This window comes from Nannospalax galili, unplaced genomic scaffold (assembly GCF_000622305.1).
Source record: "Nannospalax galili isolate Female #2095 unplaced genomic scaffold, S.galili_v1.0 scaffold1340, whole genome shotgun sequence".
NCBI lineage: Eukaryota > Metazoa > Chordata > Mammalia > Rodentia > Spalacidae > Nannospalax > Nannospalax galili.
In genome coordinates this window covers 1,494,183-1,501,070 of record NW_008346293.1, presented here as the reverse complement: position 1 = coordinate 1,501,070, position 6,888 = coordinate 1,494,183, and the positions used below count along the sequence as shown (strand labels likewise).

Here is a 6,888-nt window from a genome sequence, read left to right as displayed (position 1 = left end):
TTATTATTATTTATTATTATTTATTAGATGGCTCAGCAAGTAATAGTGCCTGCCACTCAAGCCTGAAGAACTGAGTTGAATCCTTGAAATCCACATAAAATGGAAGGAAAGAACCCACTCCACAAAGTTGCCTCATTGCCTTACTGTTACTGTGTGAGAAAATGCCCCAATCTCATTTTTCATACGTATTCTACATGAAGCTATATGTGTGTGCATATACATTATATCCACATACACTATATGTCTAATTGTATTTCAGTCCTGATAATGGACTTATCAGGATTATTAATGGAAATTTCCCTTTTTCTTAATGTTTAGCTTAATGGAAAGGTAATCAAACACACTTTCTTGCCCCACTTTTGCTCAAAGCTTCCTAATATGCCATCACTCATGTGCTGACTCATTAAGGAGAATGTATGTTGTGGCACCAGCAGACACATCATATACATACAATGAAAATAAATGAAATAATTCTTAAAAATCATAATGATTGCTAATAATTGACATAATTTTAGACTTATGTACCAGATACCATTCTATTATTAGTATATTATTAGTATGTTAAGTATTTTGTAAAGTACTATTGCTATTTCTCAATTTATTTATGAATAGCAAGGAAGATGAATAAGTTACCAACCATTACTTGGTTTGGCCAGGATTCAAGTAGACTTGGCTTCATAGCCCACACTGGCATTCACCACAATGTGCAGCTATAACAGCCAAAGATATGAATTGTAAAATATTTGAATTGTAAAAATAGGTTTTAATCTTTATTTCTTTTATTATATGTAATGTACCTTGTAAAACATCATGTTATGATACTTCTATTAGTCTTTAAACTAAGAATAATTGATCTTGTCCAAATTTTCCATTTTATAGATTCACACTTTCACAAATATTTGGGTTTTTGGGGGGGGTTGTTTTTTGGTTTTGGTCTTTTTGAGATAGGGTCTACCTGTAGCCCCAGCTGGCCTGGAACTCACTATGCAGACCAGGCTGGGCTTGAACTCACAGAGATCCACATGCCTCTGCCTCCTGAGTGCTGGGATTAAAGTCTTGCACTACCACACCTCACCACAAATATTTCTTTAACATTTATATTGAATGATGAACCAAATACAGTCTGTTCTTCAATAACATTTCAAAACAACTATATAAATGAATAAAAGGTATTGAATTGAATAAAAGGTGGAGAGTATCTGATAATTCAAAAAGGGAGATATTACCTGAAGGCTTGCTAGTATATGTAGAGGACTAAATTGAATCCTAAAGAATGAGTTGAGTTCAGATAAATGTTTAATGGGTAAGAAAGAGATTTCTGGTATGAAGCAGTGATGAGCAGGAGCCCGGAGATGGGAAAGAGTTTGATGAACAAGAAAGAGAAGCCCAGTTACCAGAAGCAAAAACTATGTAAGTGTGTGGTGGGAAAAGCAATCTTGAGATGAAAGGGGATCTGGGAACCTAGATAATTCTATGAGTTATCTAGTATTTGACCTTAAAAAAAAAAAAGCAACAAAGCATAAAATAGATCAGTATGCTAATGAGATAGACCTAGGAAGAAAACTGTCGGGACAGCAGTGGAAATGGGGTAAACAGAGTAGAGCTGCATATTACGCAAGAAAAACCCAAGCATCCTCAGGAACAAATGAGAAAGAAGGCTGTTCATGAGACAGAGGGACAAAAACACAAATATTAAACCCAGATATGGGAAAAGAGACCATAATCTTATCTTGAAATGTTCCATCACAGAGGTCAACACAATCATTAGGGGGTACTTTTAGCAGATACCTTCAAAATGCTATGCCAAAATTCAAGAGCCAAACCAGAGTAAAACCCAGACACAAATGATGGCTGCTATCTCCAAATTAGATGCAAATTCTATTACAAGAGTATGTGCAACAGGGACCTGTAAAATATAGAGGAAGAGGAACAAAGGTCCTTTTTCTTTTAGAAGAAAGATTCTTAAAAGTACCTGGGAAACATTGACAATGAGAGGGGCAAAAAGAAGAAAAGGAATAAGAAGATAAAATAATTCATCACACCCATGGGAATTCAGGCATACTATCGTTAGAAAATTACAAGTTGTGATAGTTTTGAGAGAGAGAGAGTATGAAGTAGACAATATTAATCATATGTAGGTCAAAGGTGGGAAAGCCCAAGGAAGTTTCTAGGATAATTATTAGCTACTGGCATCCTCTCAACAAAAGTTTGTGGTAGGCAGAGGGAGGGCTCTCCTAGGATATCCACCTCTAATTCCTTGGAACTCACGAATATGTTGTGTTACTTTATATAACAAAGGATTTCACAGATGCCATTAAATATATGATTTAGAAATCTGAAATTCAATCACAAGACCCTTAACAAGTTAAAGAGGAAGGTAGCAGTCTGACCAAAAGTGATTAGTTAGGACTGATGTGATTTGTGGCTGGACCACAAGCAAATAATGCAGGTAGTATCCGACTGCTGGAAAGGCAAGGGACCAGAATCTTTCCTAGAATCCCAGATGTTCTGGCAATGTCCTGATTTAGCCCAATGAGAGCCATTTCAGACTTCTAACCTCCTGGATTTTAAGAAAATTAATGTGTTCTATTTCTAAGGTACAGCAGATACAGAGATAAGAAACTCACACAGTATTTCAGAAAAGGGATGAAACAAGTTATAAGGTTTTTTTTGGTCTTTTTGGGATAGGGTTTCTCTGTGAACTTGCTGTGTAAAACAGGCTGGCCTTGAACTCACAGAGATCCTCCTGCCTCTGCCTCCCAAGTGCTGGGATTAAAGGAGTGTGCCACCATGCCTGGCTACAAGTTATAACGTTTTACATGAACACTTGAGAAGTTCTAGGGTTAGGAGATCTGGGATCAGATCTCAACAATACAAATTCCTTAACTACTTCATGTCTCCATTTCCTTGCCAATAAAGAGAAGGTAATAAGGTCTACCTCAAAGAGGAGTTGAAAAACTTAACTGATATGATCCATAAAATCAGTACTTACTATGCAAGGGTACTTACTACGTAAGTGTTCATTATCACTATATTGTTTAGTGAATCAATATACAGGGAGATAAGAAGTAAGGGGCTTTGAAAAAGCTGAGACAGTCTCAGTGAGCTCAAGGTCACATGATTACTTTGAACTGATCCAATCCACAAGCCCAGTTGTCTTGGTTCCAGTCAAAACATGTTTTTATTCCATATCATATCCTTTGTGGCAGAGACTGATAACTGGCCCCCTTCACTTTAGAAATACTAGTCCATGAATTTTCTCTTGGAAAATGGACATGCAATTATTCAGCACCTTTTACATCTTCCCCTGCATACAAATGTGTACATTTGTCTTCATTTTGCTTCATGGGATGTACATAGAAAGAAATACTCCATTTATGGACCAGTCTCTGGAAAGGAAGCTGCTTAGATTCCACCTTCTCCTTCCCCATCCCAAAGGTTAGAATGTGAGCAAGAGAAGACATCATCCTAGCGCACCAGGAACAAAAACCAGATTCCCGGCAACCTCCCAGAACAGGTGTATCCACTGGCTTCCACCCTCCACCCCTCTCTGCACTATCCCATGAGAGACAGTCAACCTGTTTTGCCTTAGTCACTTGATCCCTCTCTACATCATGCTATCCCTTTGAATAATTTAACAAAGTGGAATAGGAGAAAGGACTATCAATCAAAAATATAGATGGATTCATGCATACACATGTAATAATTACTCCAAGGTCTCTTTTCTGAACTGCAGTGAAGGAATTAATACTAGTGATCATTGAAAGCATATTATGTTCTAGAAATAGCCTAAGCTTTTTGAAAACACAGCTTTGTTTCATACAAACTCCTTATATATCTATAAAAACGACCTGATTTACTTCCACTTGCAGATAATAAAGCTGACATATAATGACTGTAAATAAAGTGACTAAGATCACAGAAACAAAACTATTGAAGTCAGATTTCAGCCCAGGTTTATCAAATTCTTCAATCTCAACTATTAACCAGTATATATGCTCTTTCCCATACAAAAATATCAGATACCAAGTCAACATTATTTGGACTGCTACAGTAGAAAGGTTCGCTGCTGTATATGATTTATACTATATTCAAGCAGTCATGAGTTTTTAAAAAAGTTTTTACAGAGAAACATATTTTTCATTACAACCTCTTTTACTTAAGCTTTGTGAGTATTGGCCCATTTTAAAAATTGGAAATGTAAATTTGAACTGCATGTGTGATGTGCATAGACATATACAAACACAAAATTTTTCAAGAAATTAGCAATTGACTCTTTTCGCTTCAGTCCTAAACACGATGTGAAGGAACAGCTGTGTGGGATTTAGAACGTAGAAGCTGGTAATTACTGCTTGTTCTAAGGAGCTAGCATTAAGCAAATTATAATTTTAAATTATTATGCATTCTTCAATTAAACATTCTTCAATCAAACAGTCACTAAAGATTATTTCTGGAAATTGAAGTTTATCTCCTAATTACATGGTTTTTGATCTTTGACTAAGACTTCCCTGAAACATATTGCAGTTTTGTTTAAAGAATACTCAGAGGGGCTGGAGAGATGGCTCAGTGGTTAAGAACACTGTTCTTGCAGAAGACCCGGGTTCAAATCCCAGCACCCACATGGCAGCTAACAGTCTGTAACTCCAGTCCCAGGGGATCTGACAGCCTCTTCTGACCTCCGTAGGCATTGCACAACATGAGAGCACTTACCTATATGCAGGCAATACATACATATACACAAAATAAAAATAATAAATAAAAAGACTACTCAGAAAATTCAATCTTCTTCCCAAAGTTTATTGCATCCTTTGAGTGTAATATATATAGCTGTGCATGAGTCAGTACTACTAATTTGAGATTTGATTTCTAGTCCAGCAGTTAGTTCAAGAAAGGACAGCAAAGCCTGCTGGTGAATATGTTATTGATGTTTGGGTGCCTACTTAAGAACATAAAATTTCTTTCACTAAAACTATCATCAAAACTATGTACACACCCAGGGACTGGAGAGATGGTTCAGTAGTTAAGAGCACTGACTGCTCTTGCAGAGGCCTGAGTTCAATACCCAGCACCCAACTGTCTGAAACTCCAGTTCCAGGGGCACTTACATACACACAAGCAAGACACTCCTATACATAAAATAAAAATAAATAAATCAAAACTTTTTAAAAAGCTATGTAACCATCCAAATGAATTACAAACTTAATGCTGAGTACTAGGTTTAATAGATTCAAACTAAGGCTCAAAGTAAAAGCTAATGAAATACAGGTAATTTCAGATTTATAATCAAGACTTCCTTAGCCATGCTAAAAGGCTCATCAGTCACTAACCATATATGTATTTCACATTTGCTATGTGCTCAAACAATGGTAGGTATATTCAAAGACCTTTAAACTTACTGAGAAGTCATGACTTGCTAACAGCAAATATTATACACCCAGCATTACTCTCTGGCCTCTATATTCATTCATTTATTTACTGCTTACCAAAACCCTGTGAAGTAAAACTTTAGATAGATGATAGATGATTGATAGATAGATAATAGATAGATAGATAGATAGATAGATAGATAGATAGATGATAGATAGATAGATAACACATGTACACATAGACACACAAAAACATACACACACAGACACATACATACATACATACATACATACATACATACACAGAGACATAGATATAGATAGAAATAGAGATATAGAGATAGAGATAGATATAGATATGTAGAGATATATAGATATAGATAAATATAGATATGATGTGTTTATTGGGATGCTTTCTCACTCATCTTGATTCAGGGTATTTTTAGTGCTGCTTCCTCCTGAAGGAACATCCTTCTGTAAGCTATGCTTTTCCACCTGTAGGCTGACAGAGGACAGTGGATCAGCCAACACACAAAAACTACCGTTTGTGCATAGCTAAAGACCGTGGTGATTTTATAGCATCCTGGGCATTTCACATCCATGAAGTAGGAACTGGGGCTCTGCACCAGCCTCTTCTTCTTGTGTTTCCTCTTCTCTTCTGGAGAGGGTGAAGGAGACCCTTTGCGTGAGGCATGTTCTCGTAGGGAGATCGTCACCGCTGGAAAGCGAGGTAAAACTTTTATTACCTCCATTTCACCTAAAAAGAAGCTGAGTCATCAGAAACTAAGTGATGTGCCAGGGGTCAGATGACTTGATGGGTGGCAGAGATCCATCTAACCACAAAAGATGTTATCACCCCAGCACATAGCACACTACAGAGCCCTCTGTTTCTTGTCATTTTTACAAAACCAATGTAGAAAATTGGCAACAGATCCTAAAAATATTTCTATCTAAGAACAGAATTCTTGTTTCAGGAATCCCAAAAGGCAAAGAATAAATAACAAGAAAAATGAAAAATATTGAAATTAGTGGTGATTGTTAATACATGTAAATGTGCCAGTTACCATGCTAAATGCTTGACATGTGGTTCCTCATTTAATCTTCAATAAACATGAGAAATAGGATCTTTATTCTGCTACAGAAAATGAGCCTGTTCTTAGATTAGTAATCTTCCTCAGGCCACAACAATAAGTACGTGATGGAACCAAAATTCCAATCAAGACTTATCAGCCCAGAGTCCATGCTTTGAGTCACTACATAATGTTGCACCTTCCCCAGCCTGATTCAGAGAAAAAAGTTGCCAAAGAATACTTTCCAGATAAACTTACCTTTCCCATCCCATTTCTAATTCATCCTCAGTCTTGTTCAAGATCATTCTCAAAGCTGACCCTACAGAATGAACTTAATATTGAAGATGTTTTTGCACAAAATAGTGATTCCTCCCACTTTCTCTGCCTACATGCATTTTAATAAAGATTACACACCTTGAATCCCTCATTTCTGGAGTAGTGCCATCCCTTCA

General features: G+C 36.6%; 1 pseudogene; it reads right to left on the bottom strand.

Annotated features, from left to right (window-relative positions):
- Positions 1-5,808: 5,808 nt before the first annotated feature.
- On the bottom strand, positions 5,809-6,060 carry LOC115071981 (annotated as a pseudogene).
- Positions 6,061-6,888: the final 828 nt, after the last annotated feature.